This window comes from Equus quagga, chromosome 7 (assembly GCF_021613505.1).
Source record: "Equus quagga isolate Etosha38 chromosome 7, UCLA_HA_Equagga_1.0, whole genome shotgun sequence".
Taxonomy (NCBI): domain Eukaryota; kingdom Metazoa; phylum Chordata; class Mammalia; order Perissodactyla; family Equidae; genus Equus; species Equus quagga.
Window position 1 is genome coordinate 129,214,029 of NC_060273.1, and position 19,158 is coordinate 129,233,186.

Here is a 19,158-nt window from a genome sequence, read left to right on the forward strand (position 1 = left end):
GCGGTGGGGCGGCCCGGGGCGCGGGGCGGGCGGGCTTGGCCGGCTCCTCCGCGCGCGTCCCGGCCTCCCTGCCGACCGGACCGGGGCGGGGAGGGCGGGGTCGGGGCGGCCGCGCGGCCCGGGCGAAGTTTGGGGGCCTGATCGCGGCGAGGCCTGGGGGGTCGGGTCTTGAGGAGGCGGCGCCGACGTCCAGCGCTGTCGTCGGCTCCGCTGCCCGGCGCCGTCCGCCCCGAGGCCGCCTCCGCCCGCGCGGCCGTGGGAGCCGCTCCGAGGCTGCGGGGCGCCGGGGAACTTTGCTGCTCGCGCCCGGGAAGATCGGACTTTCTGGGAGGCGTTTCCCGAGGAGAGACGGAGCCGCACGGGGCGAACGTCCGATCCAGCCGGCGGCGCCTCCCTGCTGCCCACCCCTCCTCCTGCCCTGAGAGGTGCCCCCGGGAAGGAGTGGGCGGACGGGGATCAACTCCCTCGGGAGGATGCCGCCCGCGAGTGTCGTCGCGGCGCCCCCCTGCGCTCCCGGGCAGCCGGCTCGCGGTCCCGGCGGCGAGGAGGCGGGGCGAGCAGGAGGCACAGGCGCTGCCTTTTCTCGGGGGAGGCTGCTTGGGTTCACGTCTCGATTCTGCCATTTATTGTGTGCTGTTGAGTATCTTACCTTGCACCGTGCCTCAGTTTCCTCATTTGTAACGTGGAGTTTAAGTGCCCACCTCCTGCAGTTGTTACAGGAACCGCCTGCTGTGCTGTTCAACACAGCGTGTGGCAAGTAGCCAGTGGCTGGTAAATGTTAACGAGTGATATGGTTCTTATTCCTGTTTTACAGATGAGAAACTGAGGTTTAATGAAGTTAAAATAGAAAAACTAAACTTGTCTAAGGTCACTGCTAGTTAGTGGCAGAGCAAGGAAAAGAACCAAGGATTCTGATCTACAACTTGTTAAGCTACAACACTCTAAAAAGAGTCTTTTTAAAAATATGTGATAATAGGAAGGGAATTATGTATAATTGGAAATAGAAATAATCTGCACTTTCACTGCTCCCCCCCCCCACCCCGAGTTCTGTTGTTCCGTTTTGATAGACTTACGTTGGTTGTGTCGTTTCAGTAAATCTCTTTGGCAGAAGTATCGGGATATAATGGAGAGTGTTTTAGACTGAAAGTCGTGAGAAGTGACTTCTAGTGGTGGTTTTCCGTTAATTAACTTTATGGCCTTGTCATTCTCGTTCTAATGATCTATACCAGTTTATAAAATTACTCAGTTCATGTAGTTAAATGCTTACAAGTAGTTAAAAGTAGAAAACACACTCATTTAGATAATTGATAAGCTAAGTTTTTAGGCTTTCAAAAATTCCCAAGTACTTACGGAAACTGCTTGGAAACAAAGTTTTGATTTCAGTTTGTTTTCAGTAATAGAGCGTTTTTAAACTTTATTTTTGATTCTTCATACTCCTGTAAATTTATCATTTTTGTGAAACCACTTCAAAAATTTCTATAATATCTCAAATTGCTTATAAATTAATGGAAATGTCTACCATACTTTTTTTTTTTAAAGATTGGCACGTGAGCTAACACCTGTTGCCAGTCTTGGGTTGTTTTTTTCTTTCTTCTTCCCAAAGCCCCCCAGTACATAGTTGTATATTTTAATTGTGAGTGCCTCTGGCTGTGCTGTGTGGGATGCCACCTCAGCATGGCTTGACAGCAGTGCCACGTCCACACTCGGGATCCGAACTAGCGAAACCTTGGGCTGCGGAAGCAGAGCAAACGAACTTAACCACTTGGCCACTGGGCTGACCCCCATGCATTTTTTTTTTTTAAGGAAGATTAGCCCTGAGCTAACATCTGCGGCCAATCCTCCTCTTTTTTTGCTGAGGAAGACTGGCCCTGAGCTAACATCCATGCCCCTTTTCCTCTCCTTTATATGTGGGACGCCTACCACAGCATGGCTTGCCAAGCCGTGCCATGTCCGCACCTGGGATCCGAACCAGGGAACCCCTGGGCCAAAGAAGAGAAATGTGCAAACTTAGCCGCTGCACCACTGGGCCGGCCCCCCCCATACCTTTATTTAATGGCTTTTCTGCTGACATTTGGTGTAGAACTTCCTCTTATATACTAAAATGAGATGTGTGTTTTTTTTTTTAAAAAAGTAGAATTTCTGTTTTAGCTGTTTATTACTCATATTTTGTTTTGGTGGATAACCATCTAAATCCGTGATATTGTTCCTACTCTCTCTTCTGTTATTTTTCTCCTGAAAATTATTTGATTATGACTCTTTCCATCTTCTGTCTTAGTATCCTATTTTAGAAACTCTGCGTTTTGGGGTCTGGCCCTGTGGTGCGTTTTGGGGTCTGGCCCTGTGGCCGAGTGGTTAAAGTTGGGCGTGCTCCACTTCAGCAGCCCAGGGTTTGCAGGTTCAGATCCTGGATGCAGACCTACACCACTCATCAGCTGTTCTCTGGAGGCATCCCACCTACAAAGTAGGGGGGGAATGGCTCAGGGACAGTCTTCCTCAAGCAGAAAAAAAAAAAAAAAGAAGAGGATTGGCAACGAATGTTAGCTCGGGCAGATTTTCCTCACACGCGCACACAAAAGTTCTACATTTTACCTCAGCAAAGAGAAAAATAGATGAGGCAGATGTAGCAACATATAAATACTTATTGGGGCTGAATGATCAGGGGGCTTCATTATATTCTTCTCCATATACTTTAAAGTTTTCTGTAATAAGGATTTAACAGGGATTCATTTTTCCCCGTTTTCCAAATTTGGTTTCAAAGCCTCCTTGATCACTTTCATGATTCATCCATGTTCTTGGCTTTGTGAATGGGACTCTGTTCATCGGTTTCTTAGAGCAGTGGTCTAAAAACCAATTTCTGTTCTTGGTACTTTTTCTGGTCAGATGTTTGTTTCCCATAGCCTCATTTCTCTTCACAAGGCACTTTTATTTGGAAGAAGAGCTTTAAAGTCATCATTCATGCCCCCAGTGGCTTCAGCTTTCTCTCCATGAAGTGACAGCTGCTAGAAATACATTCTAGTGTTAGTCCTGGAGTCCGATTGGGCAGACTGCACTAGAGAGGGCGGATTCTTAGAGCTCAGTGTCTGATCACATCTGCTGGAGTGGTTCAGGTGACCCATGAGTTTCCTGTAGCGGGTTTTAGGAAGAAGTCTGGACAGGCAGGTGGGATGTTACGGAAACAGGCACGGAGTAGATGGTGGTATGTGGCAACAGGGAGATGAAACAGTGAGTGGAAGATGCGCACATGTCTCAGCCTGTTGGCAGAACGGCGAAGGCAGTCTAGTGGATGGCAGCCATGTTAGGAAGCAAACTGGAAGCTAGTTTCAAGGGCATTATTTTAGGCCCTAGAGGAAATAGGCAGAGGCCTCACAGTGCCCTAGTCCTAGAGAAACTTGGTTACCTCCCATGGAACAAAGGCGAAGGATCTGATTTCTGGAAATGGGTTTCCAGAGAGATTAGATCCCTAGGAGCAAGGACAGGGTCCATTTACTAAGAATGGCTTATAAAAGTCTCTGTGAGTTGAACAGCAATGAGGCTGACTTGGTCCTGAGCCTCTGATTCCTGGTACTCCTTAAATAGCCCCTTCCCAGCAACAGAGTTGTTTTTTCCAGAGCTAATCCTGGCTATGAAACTCCAGAGATGTGTGCACACTAGGGCTGGATGGATAATTCTACTAGGTTTCTTGAGCAGCAGCCTTTATTCACATGTGACTCACTCTTAGTGGGTATTGCCTGGTAGGTTTGGGTCTGGCAGGCTCTTCTTAAAGATTTGGATCCATGTTCCAGGCAGATTGCTAGACCTGCTGATGTCTGTGAATGGGTCACAGCTAATATGGCAGCCCCAGCAGGGAGTTGACCAAATATTACTCTAATTTTATTCTTCTCCAGTGCAGAACTGTAACTCCTCCCACCCCTTTTGTTTGATGTCTTGGTGGCATCAGTTGTCCTTGTTTACCTGGGGCTGAAGTGTTTCCCAGGATGTGAAACTTTTCATTGCTAAAACTGGGAAAGTCCCAGGCAAACGAGGAGACTTTGTGTTGGTACCTCTTCTGTAACTAGCTCACATAGCACTGTTTTGTGTGTTCTCTGATTGATTTGGAGACTATTCACTGATAGTACACCTGTGAATAGAATGTTGCTCCTTTCTTAAAACTTAATTGCACCCTGTAAATATGTGAATGTGAATCCTTGCTGGAGTAGCTTTTTTCTGTATTAATTTAAATTGTTAAGTGATTTAGAAAATTTTCACTAAAGTAGAAAAAAATAGAGGATTGATGTTTTAAATGTTATGATATTTCAGCTAAATGACCTATGTTTACCATGTTTCCAAGCAGGATTTGTGTTTATGGATTAAGGTTTTTTTAGCTAGATTTATGGTAAATTCAAGAAATTCTTCTGCAATAACAAAATGTTTTCATCTATTTAACATAAAAATTATTTAATAACTTTAAAGCCAGCTTATTTTCAGTAAAACGTACTAAACTAGCACACTGATGAGTGAGTTAATTGATTGAAAATGCATTCTTAAATATATCTTTTTGTAACCATTTTAGATTGGTAATGGCTTAAAATCCAGTGTGAACAAAGAATGTTAGGGCATTGGAAATAGCACTGACATTGGCCCATAGTTTTCCTCTGATTAAATGAAAGTGACACCAGTAGATTAGAATGAGACTAGGACAATTCACACTGCAATTGTGTTAGTTTAACTTTAACAATCTTTTAACACTCTTGTTTAAATGTAGCTGACATACCATAATTACAAATCTACAAGCCTTGATTATAGAATTTTACATCACGAATCTGTGGGGAAATTGTATTGATTTTTTTTTTTTTTAATAAAGCAAGCACTTTTCCCAAACTGTGGCATCTTCCCAAGTTTCTTTATACCTATACCTTTGATATGCAACTGTCTATGACCTATATACTGTGTACTGCAGGCATTAAAACAACATAAAAAGTAAGTAAAATCTCTATGTCATTAGTTAAATATATATATTCATATATAATATATATCAAACATTATACTGAGATACATTGTATATACTGAATATATATATTATACTGGCATAAAAGTGAAAAATATGAATGACACATGTACTTACATAGGCGTAGTGATATAGTTTTCCCCTTTACCTGTTTACACATTTCCTATATTTAAAGTAATATTGGATAGAAGTGTGGTGGATAGTGTCTGGAAGAGTTTAAGGACATAGCCCTGTAAATTATTCCTGTAAGCTTTAGGGGCTTTGTCATCTGCTTTTCTCCTCTTCTCCCACATCATAACCCTTTGATTTGAGTTAAAGTAAGTTCAGCCAAAATGGCCAACTCCTTTTGGAATTTCTGTATTGTATCCAGTTCACCAAAGCAGTCGTCAAAGGCGGTGTCAAATGGATTGCAGTTGGTAGGCTCTTCACTGCCTTCTGCCAACTGCTTGGCAAGCAGTGACTCTTAGGAGTTGCACAGCTGGCAGCCAGACGTCTCTTCAAGCTGGAAAGGAGGAAAGCTAAGGCCACTGCTGACCATGGTTTTCTCAACATGAGCTATATTATTTTGCAAGTTGAATGTGGAAATGAAAGATCTTTTGACCCCTTTGTGTATGTGTGTGAATGGATGTGTTGTGTTTTTATTGCATTTTTTTGTTTGGTAAGAAATTTTGAAAATCTGTAATAAGAAGGTTGGAAAATTTTGTTGTTAATAGTCTAGAACCCTTAGAATATAAATGCTTATTAGATCATGTAATCTGTCTATCGCAGTATTCCATTTCCAATAATACATGTATAGAAGAACATAATTCCTACTATGATGCTGTTTTATGTTCCCAAATAGAGCTGATTTTTTAATAACATCAAAGATCTGACTAATCCAAAGATCACTTATTTAGCATCCTCACTCAACCTGCGTCATTGAATCACCTGGTATGGTGTTGGCACACAATAAATGCTCAGTGAACGAATGAATGAATGAAACCTTACTCTATAAGAATTTTTTTTGACCTATTAAGCAATAGGGAGCTACTGAATCAATTACAATATTACAGCCTAATAGTTACTATAGTTATTTATTCTGGCAGTTACAGTTAAACAGATGAATCCCAGGCTCTGTACTACATACTGGGCAAGTTACTTAACCTTTAAAAGCCCGAGTTTTCTTAGCTGGGAAATGGGTTAGTGATAGTATCTTTCTCGTATTGTTAGGAGGATTAAATAAGATAATCTTGTAAAGCAGTTAGCCCAATTGCCTGATACGTAGTAAGTGTTGGATATATGTTCCAACTGCTGTCATGATCATCATTATCATCGTTCTGTAGACGTATAAGCAGTGTGGATTGAGGACATAGGGATGAATGGTTACTGATCCCCAGGAGAGACCCTGGAACTTGCTTTCTTTTAAATTATGATAAAAGCTTACTTTTTAGTTGTTTGTCATGTTCCCTGATTGGCTGTGGAGGGAAAATGGAGGAACGTGAAGCTTGTGTTTTTGAGTAGTCTCTAGGACTTTGTAATGGCTGTCTTTCTATAAACTGCTCAGGCAGTGATTCCCTGCTCCAAAGCCCCAGCAAAAACATCTCTGTTTATGTCATGACCTTGTCTCTTTAACAGCTTAAAAATACCGTATCAGTATCATTAACACAACGTGCGAAGGCCAGGCCCACTCTTGCTGCACGTGCATATGGTTTATTTTAGGGAAGGCTAGTCAAGTGAGAGAGTTGTTGAGAGCCCTTATGCTAAAATCTGTAAATGACTCACCACAGCTCTCAGAAGACATTCCTACAATTCTGATGCTAGATTGTAGTTATTTCCCAACCCTCTTGAATGTTTTGTTTTTAACCAAGTTCCGTATTTGTTGTTGTTGAGACCGTTTCACTTGTGCTAAAGAAATATCTTATGGAGCCTTATGTATATACGTATGCTCTGACTCAGGGTTTGTCTGTAAAGGTTATTGGAACAAGTAGGTGTCTACCTTTTCACTAAATGATCCTCAGCTTCTGAACAATACTTAATGCATGCTTTCAATATGGCGTCCATTGCCTGAAACACATCTGTGCTCTATGAAACTTTTAAAGATCTATAAATCTACTGCTGTCTATTTCAACTTAGATTACTAGTAGTGTCATAATTTAGATCTCCAAACCTCAGATAAGTTCCAAGGACTCTGCTTTATATCAAAGTATATGAAGATTTTTCTTAAGGCCAAGTAGTTTTTCTCATCTTTTCAGTGACCAGAGGGATCATATGTAATACATTGCTTTTCACAAGACGGGCATTTAATATGTATTTGTTAATTGAGTCAGGAATGGAAGAAACTATAAAAGAGGTCAGTAATATGAAGGGGAACAGCTCAAGAGTCTGAAAGTAGAAGTTCACTTTGTAAGTAAAAGCGAGAGACTGAAATGGAGAAAGATTGATGATTTCTCTGGTTAAACTTCGGAAGAGCAACAAGACAGCTCTAAGTAATAACCTTCAAAGACTTGTAATATAGTCTTTGTTTTTATTAGATAGTGTTTTTATTAGAGAAATAAAGGATAAGAAAATACCTTTTTATATCAAAGATTTGTTTAAAGTTAACAACTTTATAGCATTTTTTTAACTCCAAAGGAGACTAGTCTATTGTAGAAAAATTTTTGATTATTATAGTTCGATCAGAAAAGGTTTTGTAGTTTACCTAGAATTAACCAGAACACCATCTCCCTTTGATTCTAACTTAATAGAGTGTGTGTGTGTGTGTGTGAAACTGCTTGTTGTTGAGGTATTTCCATAAATAGACTCACCCATTCCAGGTTGTTTTATTGAAACCTAAGAAAAATAGTAGGGGTATAGGTAAGTTGAAATGTAATTATGAGCAGTAGGTGGTATTGCAGGGAAACTTAAAATAGCAAAGTTTTGGGCCCAGTCCTTAAGGAATTTATACTCTAAGTTATGCAGTGTACGTGTGTCTGAACATTTATTCTTAGAACTTGAAGTATCACTTTATGTAAATTTCCAGTCTCCACCTTTCTCCTAATCTTTAGACTCATTTTAAAGTATTGAATGAATGTCCTTATTTTAGTATCCTCCAGTTTCAAAACTCCATCTAACACCAAATTAATTATCTTCTCAAATCTGACCCTCTTCATCTGTTTTCTTTTATGAAAAAAAGAATTATTTCATGTATGAAAAAAATCTAGAGAAAGTATAATAAACCTGAAATGAAACATTACAGGTACATTTGAAGTGCCTGTTTCTGAGTCTGTTCCACTTCCTTTTTGCCTATAAGTAATTATTCAGAATTTGGTCTTCATCATTTCCGTGCATATGTTAAACTTTTAGTTTATATGTAGGTATACATTAACCGTATTATTGTTCTGCACACTTAACAACTTTATATAACAAAATGTGTCTGGAAGGATACACAGGAAACTGGTCGTGTTGGTTGTCTCTTGGGAGAGAAGCTGTGTAAGTGAAGGACAGGGATGGGAGGAAATTCTTATAATCTTAAATCATCTATTACCTATCAAAATATAAATTAATTAAAATTTTAAAAGTTGTAAATAGTGTCATACTGTAGGAATCTTTCTATAACTTGCTTTTTGTGCATATTTTGAGATTTATTCATGTTGAAACATACAGCTCTAATTAATTCTCTTGTGTGAATGTGCTAGTGTTTTTTTCATCCTCGTATTGATGGATACTTAGTTTTATTTTTTCCACCCGGTTTTTCACTTTTACAAATGCTGCTACCATGGGCTTTGTTCACTATGGCTCCTAGTGCACATATTTAACAGTTAGTGTAAGGCAGAATTTCCCAAAGATTGGGCCCTGAATGGATTACAGGTGTATGGAGGAATAGCTCTCCTTAACCTTCAGGATGGCCAGATGTGGCCAAGAGCAGCCACGGGATATATGGGCGAAGCGCTGTTCAGACAAAAGGAACGGTAAATAGAAAGGCTTGAAAAAGAAAGCAAGGTTGGTCAGTTGGTGAGGCGCAATAGCCAAGTGAGAGAGGAGGAGGGGTAGAAGACACTCCGAAAAAGTGGGAGGGAGAGTGTACAGATCCCTCTAGGGCCTAGTGGGTAAGGACTTGGGCTCAAATCTCAGATCAGATGTCACTACCTCTGTGGAAGTTTCCTGGCCAGCTCCAAAGTTAGTGCTCCCTTCTCTGTGTTCTCAAGGAACTTTGTAGTCTTCCCAAAGATAGTACTCTTCCCACAGATAGTACTGAAAATGCATTAAGCTATCTCTTCCATTCACTAGACCATTGGTTTCCAAGTGTGGTCTAGGGGCCCCTTGGGGTCCCTGAGACCCTTTCAGGGTGTCTGCGAAGTTAAGTTAGTTTCATAGTAATTGAGACATATTTGCCTTTTTGACTTTCATTTCCTCACAGTTATACAGTGGAGTTTTCCAGAGGCTGTATGATACGTGATATCACGACAAATTGAATGCAGAAGCAGATATGAGAATCCAGGTGCTTCTGTTAATCCGATATTTAAAAGTCTTGCAAAAATGTAGAACAGTGCCTTTCTTCTCACTAAATTTCTTTTTGTTTTGGAAAATATAGATATTTTAAATAAAAATAGGTTATTTTTGTTAACATTTACATTTATTTTTAAGTGAATTAACAAATATATTTGTTTTTTTAATTTTTAAAAATATTTTTTAAATTTCTCAGTTTTAATTTCTAGTACAGTAAATATTAACAGATATAATTCACAGACATAAAACCTTCTTGGTCTTGTGGTACTGTGATTTGTAATAAGAAATATATATATTTGGTCTTCCCTTTCCTGACACAGAGCTCCTAAAACCCTTGGAATTTCCTGACTGATGAGAGCAATAAAGGTGTCTTCTGTTATATTAGTAAGCTGACTTTTGGAAAGTCTCTAGGTAACCTAAGGAGGGGGCTGTTGCCAGGGGAACCAACCATGATTAAAGGCTTGGAACTTTTATTCCCATCTCCTGACCTCTAGGGAGGGGAAAGGGGCTGGAGGTTGAATCATTCACCAGTGGCCAACGAATTTGATCAGTCGTGCCTATGTAATAAAGTCTCCATGAAAACCCAGAAGCACTGAATCTGAAGAGCTTCCAGGTTGGTGAACTGCACTGCGTCCACATGCTGCCATGGCAGGCCCCAATCTCCATGGGGACAGAAGCTGCTTTGTTCAGCACCCCACCCTATATATCTCTTCATTTGGCTGTTGATTAATATCCATTGTAAAATCCTGGTAATCTAGTGAGTACACTGGTTTTCGCAGTTCGGTGAGCCCCTCTAGCAAATTAATCAATCCCGAGGAGGGATTCCTTGAGACCTCTGATTTCTAGCCAGTCAGAAGCCCAGGTGGCAGCAGTCTTGTGGGACTGAGCGCTTAAGCTGTGGAATCTGATGCTGTCTACTGCAGGGAGGTGGCGTCAGGATTGACTTGAGTTGTAGGACACTCAGCTGGTGTTGAAGATTTGCTTGGTGTGGGGAAAAAACCCCACTTAGCAGAATTGATGTCAGAATCAAAATTGTAGGCTGTCAGTAATTTTTAAGAGCATAAAGGTCTTTTGAGACCAAAGAGTTTGAGAACCGCTGTACTAGAACAGTAATTCTCAAACTTTATTATGGAAAAGAACTAGAGTCCTTTTTTTTTTTGAGGAACATTAGCCCTGAACTAAGATCTGCTGCCAATCGTCCTCATTTTTTGCTGAGGAAGGCTGGCCCTGAGCTAACATCCATGCCCATCTTCCTCCACTTTATACATGGGACGCCTACCACAGCATGGCTTGCCAAGCGGTGCCATGTCCGTACCCGGGATCCGAAGTGGCAAACCCCGGGCCACCGAAGCGGAATGTGCGCACTTAACCACTGTGCCCCTGGGCCGGCCCCCAGAGTACTTTTGTGTGTGTGTGTGTGTGTGTGTGAGGAAGACTGGCCCTGAGCTAATGTCCATGCCAGTCTTCCTCCATTTTGCATGTGGGACGTGTCCATAGCATGGCTTGATGCGTGGTGTGTGGGTCTGCACCTGGGATCTGAACCCATGAGCCCCAGGCTGCTGAAGTGGAGTGCATGAACCCAACCACTATACCAATGTGCCAGCCCCCCAGGGTACTTTTTAAAAACACGTTTACCCATGCTCTATCCCACAGGATTCTAATTCTGTAAGTGTAGGGCAGGATCCAAGAGTTTGTATATTTTACTAACCTTTGTGTGATCTCTTGTATGTGTTCCTCTCACTAAACTTTGAGAAGCATTGTCTCTTTGAGCTTCTGAAAGTGCAAAACTGTATTATCTATGTTTGTCCCTTTAGCATACCATCTGGTATATAGTAGGTGTTCAACAGTGTTTGTTAAATGACTGGATGAGAGTGGAGGGTAGAGTTGAGATGTAGGTGACATCAGAAAGCTATGTTCTTGTTTGGAATGGAGAATTTAAATTGAGATGACTAACAGTGACTTGGGTTTTATGAAAAAAGGAGAGAAAGACTTTTGAATTGTTTTTAGTTAATTCTAATAGAAGATAAGAAATCACTAATACCTTGTGGGGGATCAGAATTTGCCACCTCAAAATGTGTCTCTTTGGCTTGATTATTTTTAAGAACAAAAGATTCAGGAAGAAACTTTGATCTTCCTGCTAACTGCTTAAAAGAATTTACGATAGAAAGCCTGTTTCAGGAGTTACAGATAACTATAGTATAATATGAACTAAATGTGGTACGTAGGGAAGAACCTGGAAAGGCCTGTTTGATCAAAGCTACCTCCATGTATCATTGTCTTTGCAAGGCGTGGCAAACATTTGTTTACCAAACACTTGCTTTTCCATCTCCACGTGAATTTCCTGCCTTCTCGTTGAAGTCCCAAACATCCCCCAGCATCCCCCTTTGTCTTTAGTTGAAGATGGTATTTAAGGTGATGGCTTCAGCCATTTTGGTGAGTTACTCAGTTTTCCTGGATTTCTCACATGTATACCTGTTACTAAGTTTGATTTTGATATATCAAAAGTTTGATTTTTGATATATATTTTCCCATAGCTAAGACCCCCGATAAGTGCTAAAACTATTTTTTCAAGATACCTTTATGGGAAAATTCCCCCGAATGTGTACTTGGTTCATCAAGTTAAGACTGAACTTTTCCATAATTAGTTTTTTCTCCACAGCTTGGATTAATATTGCTATAAAATTTTTAAAATAAGTGAGTATAGAGTTAAAAATAAAGATGGAGGATTTAAGATATACTATGAGGAATGATCCAAATCAGTTGTCCCAACAATATTTTCTTTCTTTGGACCCTTAGGTATACAGAAATGAATTAATCTTAATCATTGGTTTATGCCATACACTCATTATTGATTGGTTCTTGCAGAGCCATCTTTTGTTTGTTGTATGCTTGTATTTATTTATTTTTAAATAACATAGTAATAATATGAACCCATTACCTAACACAAGAACTAAAATAGTGGTAATAACGTATCTAATTTTGTGCTCCTCCTCCCATCTGAGGTAGCTACTGTTTTTAATCTTGTGTTTATTGTTACTTTGCTTTTTTATTTTATATAATTTTGTCATTTCTGTTTTGCTAAGAAGTATATTGTTGAGTTATACTTTAATTTGTTAGAAGGATATCTTCTAGACTCATTATTTTTCACTCAGTGTTATGTTGGTAAGATTCATCCATGTTTTTACATTTAGATGCAGTACTGATACCAAACCTCTTAATCTCAGGTCTGTGGGCCTGATGCACAGCAAGCCAAACGCTGAGACATTGTGCTTGGAGATGGAGAAAGGTTTATTTGAATTGGCCAAAACGAGAAGGTGGGATGATAGGTTCTCTCAAATGCACCTTAATGAAAGAAGAAAGCCAGGGGGAGTTTATAGAACTAAGGGGTGTGGCAGGAGTTTTCTTTCACTCCGGATAAGCCTCTGGGCAGTCTGACATCTAGGGTCAGCTGGGGGCTGGTTATCTGGTGGTTCTTGAAGGCATTCTTTTTCTTCTGTAAAATAAGCTTATAGATCTTTGTGACCCTTAAGTCACCCCTCAGGTTAAACAAGAAAACAGCGAATTGACAAGATTAACTTCTTTTCATAACAAGGTCAAAGGTAGTCTTATTGAATATTTACAGTAACTCTCAGGTACCCAGCTTTAGTACATTGTTTGAATTGTCACGTAGTATTTCACTGTGTGATAATATCACTGTTTATCCATTGTTCTCTTGGTGGGTGTTTAGATTATTGGGTTGCTAACTGTGTTTCTATGTACATTCTTGTTTGTGTCTTTGGTAATGATGTATGATGTATGAGAATTTTTCTTGGATATTTATCCAGGAATGGAATTGTCGGGTCATAAGGTGCATGAATGTTCTACTCCTTAAGATAATGCCAAACTGTTTTCTCAAGGGATTGTACTGTTTTATATTCTCAACTGCATGGTATGAGAACTTCTTTCATTAATCTGCATCCTCTCCAAAGCTTGATAGACTTCTTAATTTTACTCTAATAACAGTTTTTGTTTACTTTTCATTTTGTAAAAAATTAAATTATTTTGATTTTTTTAAACATGCATCCCCACAAACAGAGGACAGAGGGTGTGAGGCTCCAGTGTCACAACTGCATACTTAACTACCTCCTTCCTCATTGTGTAAAATAATGTATACGCCTCAGACACCCCAGGGTTTTTACCTGCTGGATGCCTGGGGGTGAGGAGAGGCCTGCAGATAGTGGTCTGGACAGTGGGTCCTGAAATCTCGCTTTGTGCTGGGTTGGTCAGGAGCTGAGGCCGAAGAAGGCCAACAGTAGTACTTTTTTAATCGATTCTTTTCCATTTTTCTTTTTCTTTTTCTTTTTTCTCATTTTATGTTTCTTTTTAGTTTTTGGGTTTCTTTTTATTTTTTTTCCAGTTTTAATGAGATATAATTGACATATAACATTATATTAGTCTAAAGTGTACAACATACTTATTTGACGTTATTTATGTATTGCAAAATGATTACCACAGTAGGTTTAGTTAACATCAATCATCTGATATAGTTGTGTTTTTTTCCTTGTGATGAGAACTTTTAAGATATACTCTCTTAGCAACTTTCAAATATACAATACAGTACTGTTAACTGTAGTCAGCATGCTCTACATTACATCCCCAGAACTTATTTATGTTTTAACTGGAAGTTTGTACCATTTGGCCACCTTCACTTATTTCCCCCACTCCATCCCATACCCCTGGCAACCACCAGTCTGTTTTCTGTTTCTATGAGTTCGGTTTTTTTAGTCCACATATAAGTACTATTATACAGTATTTGTCTTTCTCTGTCTGACTTATTTCACTTAGCATAATGCCCTCAAGGTCTGCCTATCGGTGTTGAGAATTTCCTTGTGTTTTATGGCTGAGTAATATTCCATTTTTTATACACACACACCACATTTCCTTTATCCATTCATCTGTCAGTGGACACTCAGGTTATTTCCATGTCTTGGCTGTTGTAAATAATGCTGCAGTGAACACGGGAGTACAGTTATCTTTTTGAGATGGTGGTTTCTGTTAATTCTGATTTATGGTACTTTAAATTTTTATGTTTGGCACAGCATTTCTAGAGAAAGATTTTGATTTATTGTTGATAATGGTGTTTAATTTTTAACCCAGTACCATATATTTTTGTACTTACCACTGCCTTAGGTTTAAAATCTAGCAGACGTACATACCCTCAATCTCCTCTACCTGACCCCCTGTCCAAGAGCAAGGTGTTTACTTCCGTTATTTTATCTTCTTTTATATAGTCTATTGGAATCAGAAAATATATAGGTCTCAAAATAGATAATTTTGTTTTCTATATTTATATTACTCTTTTTAAACTACCAAAGCATTTCTAGCATTCGATTAAATAAAAGTAGCCTCAGGAGCCAACTTTGACTTTTGTTTGTAAAAGGAATAATTCTAATGGTTTTCTGTCCTTTATGTGGGCAGTGTTGTACGTATTTTGCAATGACTCTGGATCTTCATGTCAGACATCTTGTAGTGAACACTGTGGCTGCCTCCTTGGTATCTGTTTTTTCTTCACTTGATAACTACCTGTATTTCCATTCCACCATCCACCATTCTTCCCTACAGACACACAACCCTTGTTCTTTGAGGAAACTGCTCCATCTCTAGCTTTAGGAGTGGGCCTGTGAATGATTGTAGCCAATCAGATTCCATTTCCTGGTTACAGAAATCGATTCTGGGTGGACATGTCATTTAGGCTAATCTAAACACGGCACTTTTGAGAGCTCTTGCTTAGAATTCTGGGACAGAGGTACTTTCTTTGATATAACTCTGTGGGTGGCAGCCTTCCTTTAGCACTAGGGAATCTGGACTTGGGATGAAGCTTGTACAATGGACGGCAGAGTGAAGAGACCAAGAGAAATTCCTTGATGACGTTGTTAAACTGCTGGATCAGACAACTTGAAGCAGATCCTCCCCTGTATTGTAGTTTTATGAGCCAAAAAATTCCTGTAGTGTTTAAATTCCTTGAAGTGAAATCACGTTACTTGCAATGGAGTACTCATTGATATCATTACTGTTGTCCTTCAGGACCCTCTGGTGATTGGTTCCAGTACCCCCCACAGGTAACAAAATCCACGGTTGGGCAAATCCCTTAGTTCGCTCAGGTCCCTTAGTCCTTACTGAGATCTTTAAAAATCTGATCGTAATAAACATCTTTGTGGTATAACTGAGAACCTAATTGGAGAATGCTTGAATTACATTGTGTGATAACTTATTTTTATGTTAAGTTTTTCCTGTCTCTTGCTTTCATGTAATGTTGTCAGCCATTAATGTGTCTCTTACTGTTCCTGCTTCTAATAACCTCTACTTATGTCTGTCACCATTCTTTTTGCTACTGCTAACCTATTATAGGGGAACTCAGACTGTTTTTACTTATTTCTGGATAATAATGTGAAAATTGAGATTACCGGAAGACTTGCTTTCTGTTTATTGCTTTACTTGGACTACACTCTTTTTCTCTAGCCACCATAGTATTGTACATTAGTCTCCACTAGGATATAAGCTCCATGAAGTCAGGGACACATCCCCCAGATGCCTGGCCCAAAAATGACTCTTGGGGAGCTGGCCCCATGGCCAAGTGGCTAGGTCGCCTGTTCCGCTTTGGCGGCGCAGGGTTTCACCAGTTCGGATCCTGGGTGTGGACCTAGCACTGCTCATTGAGCCATGCTGAGGAGGCATCCCACATAGCACAGCCAGAAAGACCTACAGCTGGAATACACAACTATGTACTGGGGGGCTTTGAGGAGAAGAAGGAAATTATAAAAAATAAAATAAAAGTAGGGTTGGCAACGGATGTTAGCTCAGGTGCCAATCTTTAAAAAAGAAAGACTCTTGGTAAATATTGTAAAATGAATTAATTTACTCTGTGACATTTTAAGTTCCTTGAGAACAGAAACAGTATCTATTCTTCATCTCCCTTTCATATATTTAAAAATACTTAACAGTCTTTTGAACAGTTTTCAGTATAGACATGGCAAAAAAATCCCAAAGGTACGAAAAGATGCACAGTGAAACATGAGCCTGCTGTCCCTGTCCGCTAGCCACCCAGTTTTCCCCTCTTGGAGGCAACATCATTACACATTTTTTTGTGTGTGTGTGTATTATCCTAAAGATATTCTGTACATGCACAAGTATTTACATTTATGTCTTTAAAAACAGAAACAAATGATATACTCTCTAGACACTGTTCAACACATTGCATTTTTGGTACTTCCATATTAGAACATATAGAGCAGCTTCAGTTCTTTTTAATGACTGCACAGTATTCTTCTGCATGGACATAACACATTTTTTTAAACCATTGATGGACTTCTATATTGTTTCCAGTATTTTACTGTTTTGGAAAATGCTGCAATGAATTTCCTTGCATGTTTGTAGTTTTACAAATGTGCAGGTATTTCTGTAGAATAAATTCCTATGAGTGAAATTGCTAACGCAGGTAAGGAGAAACTTAACTTTATTCTCTACCCTCCTAAATACTCTGGCTGGGACATTTTAAGAGAAAAACAAACAGAAGTTTATTAACAGTAACACCAAAAAGGGAAAACAGTCATGTCCTGTATATGACTTTTTGGTTAGTAATGGAATGTGACAGTGATCCCATAAGATTAGTACCATATAGCCTAGGTGTGTAGTAGGCTACACCATCTAGATTTGTGTAAGTACACTCTGTGACGTTTGTGCAATGACAAAGTCACCTAACGACACATTTCTCAGAATGTATCCCCATTGTTAAGGGACGCCTGGCTCTACTGTCCTTGGAGAATAGGGCACCCTCTTGGGTGCTTAGGAGAGGAGTGAGAGGGCACCACAGGCAGACTGGCGCTACAGTTGTGCCTCAGTATCTCCTGCTCAGAGGAGGAGCCAAGGGTGTTACCTAGGAAACTGCAGAAAACGACTCTCTCAACCCTCTGCCTCACATCACTAATACATACTTAGTAATGAGTGAGTCAAAGGTGTGGTTAGAACTCGGCCTTCTGTAGCATCTTAACCAAATGATAACATTTGCAGAGAAAGTGATCAGACAAACGAAAAAGATTTTGAGTTTCTGGCAGATTGTGAGAAGGTAAATATTTATGGGGGAACTAATGGAAGATAAAGGCTAATCAGTAAAGTTTGTCATATAGATTCCTCTGGTGCCATCTCTGTGCTAAGGGTCTAGAATTGTCTCTAATGATTAACTTCTGTCCTCTGGTGGAGAGGGGAGGGGAGATAGTTGTACAGATTTATGTCCAGCTTGTAGGTGAATAGGGAAGGGCGGAGAACTTTTCTTGTACAGTCATTTCTGGGTAGCGGCAGCAGATTTGTTCCAGGACCCCTGCAGATACCACATTCCAGATGAATTTTGAAGTCCCTTAGTCGGCCCTCTGTGTCCCCAGGTTCTGCATCCGCGGATTCAACCAACTACAGATGGTAAACATAGCCCACCATCTGAATCCACGGATGCAGAACCTGTGGAAACAAAGGGCCAACTATATCTGCTTTTTGTCAGTTGCCTTCAGCTCAAAATTATCCTTATGCCAAAGTGGTGTATTTTGGGGCGGCATGTTCTGTTGCCCTTTACTGGCTTAAGTGGTTTATGTGTTTTAAATTTTGAGAGATACTGGCAAGTTGCCCTCCAAAGAGTTTTATCTGTTTATAATTCCACTAATGGTTTATTACAATATTTGTTATCATGAAGCTTAACACCCTTTTGGTCTGGAAAGAATTAAACTGTATAAGTGGAAATGCCCAAGTATGTTTAGTTTTTCTAGGAAAGTACTTAAATTGTTGAAAATGACAAGATAAGACTAGATGAGGCATACAGGTATGCTAAACAATTTAAATTAATTTCACTTTTGAATATAGTCCTGAAAGGAGGAAATCTTTTCCTTTTGAAACACTAAATTGTAGAGCTAAGTACTCCCTAGAGATTCTCTCTCCTGCCCATCTCTGTCTCCCAGTCCCCCACCCTCCCACAGAAACAGACAAAAGAGAGAGGTGATTTGCTCAGGATTACCCAGCTAATTACTGGTAGAGCTAGAACTGGGAAACTTAAAAATTGCACAACTGTAAATTCCCCAAAATGACTTTTCTGTTCTAAAAAAATTTTTAAGTTAGATTTTATTCAAAGTTTGGTTCTTGAAACTAGGTTCACTCTGCTTTAACCATAAGTTATTTCTCAGTTTTATCATTTGAATTTCACTTTTTAAATAGTAAATCTCCGATATCCAAAGACTAACCATTGGTTATACTAGAACTAAGTTAAAGACCTTTGTGAGCATTCATTTTGTCTTCAGTTCTGTGTTAGTGATCTTACTTAGAGCACGTGCATTGCTTTGTTTTCTGAGAAGATTTGTTTTGATTTCTCCCTTTTGGAGAAATTTTGGAGATTACTTTCATTTGTTGAAGATTATAAGATAAAAACGGTGTGCTGAACAATTTAAATTACTTTTGAGCAGAGTCCTAAAAGGAGAAAACATTTTTCAAATATATCTAAAATTCAAAAATCTAAAGAAAAATACAAATCTAAACTTTACGTTTCGAGCACTATTGCCAAAGAATCTATCTGGTCAAATAGACTAAGAAGCAGGATAGACTTTAAAAGGCCAATAGCACCTTGCTAGCACATTGCTAATAAGGACTAATAGGTACTTAAACTGATGAAAGTGATTCAGACAACAACATATTAACCC

At 39.7% G+C, this 19,158-nt stretch overlaps 1 protein-coding gene across 1 annotated transcript in view; it reads left to right on the top strand.

Annotated features, from left to right (window-relative positions):
* The window catches only part of TBCA (tubulin folding cofactor A), a 72,097-nt gene that overhangs the window by 638 nt on the left and 52,301 nt on the right, over window positions 1–19,158 (top strand). The window lies entirely within an intron of this gene.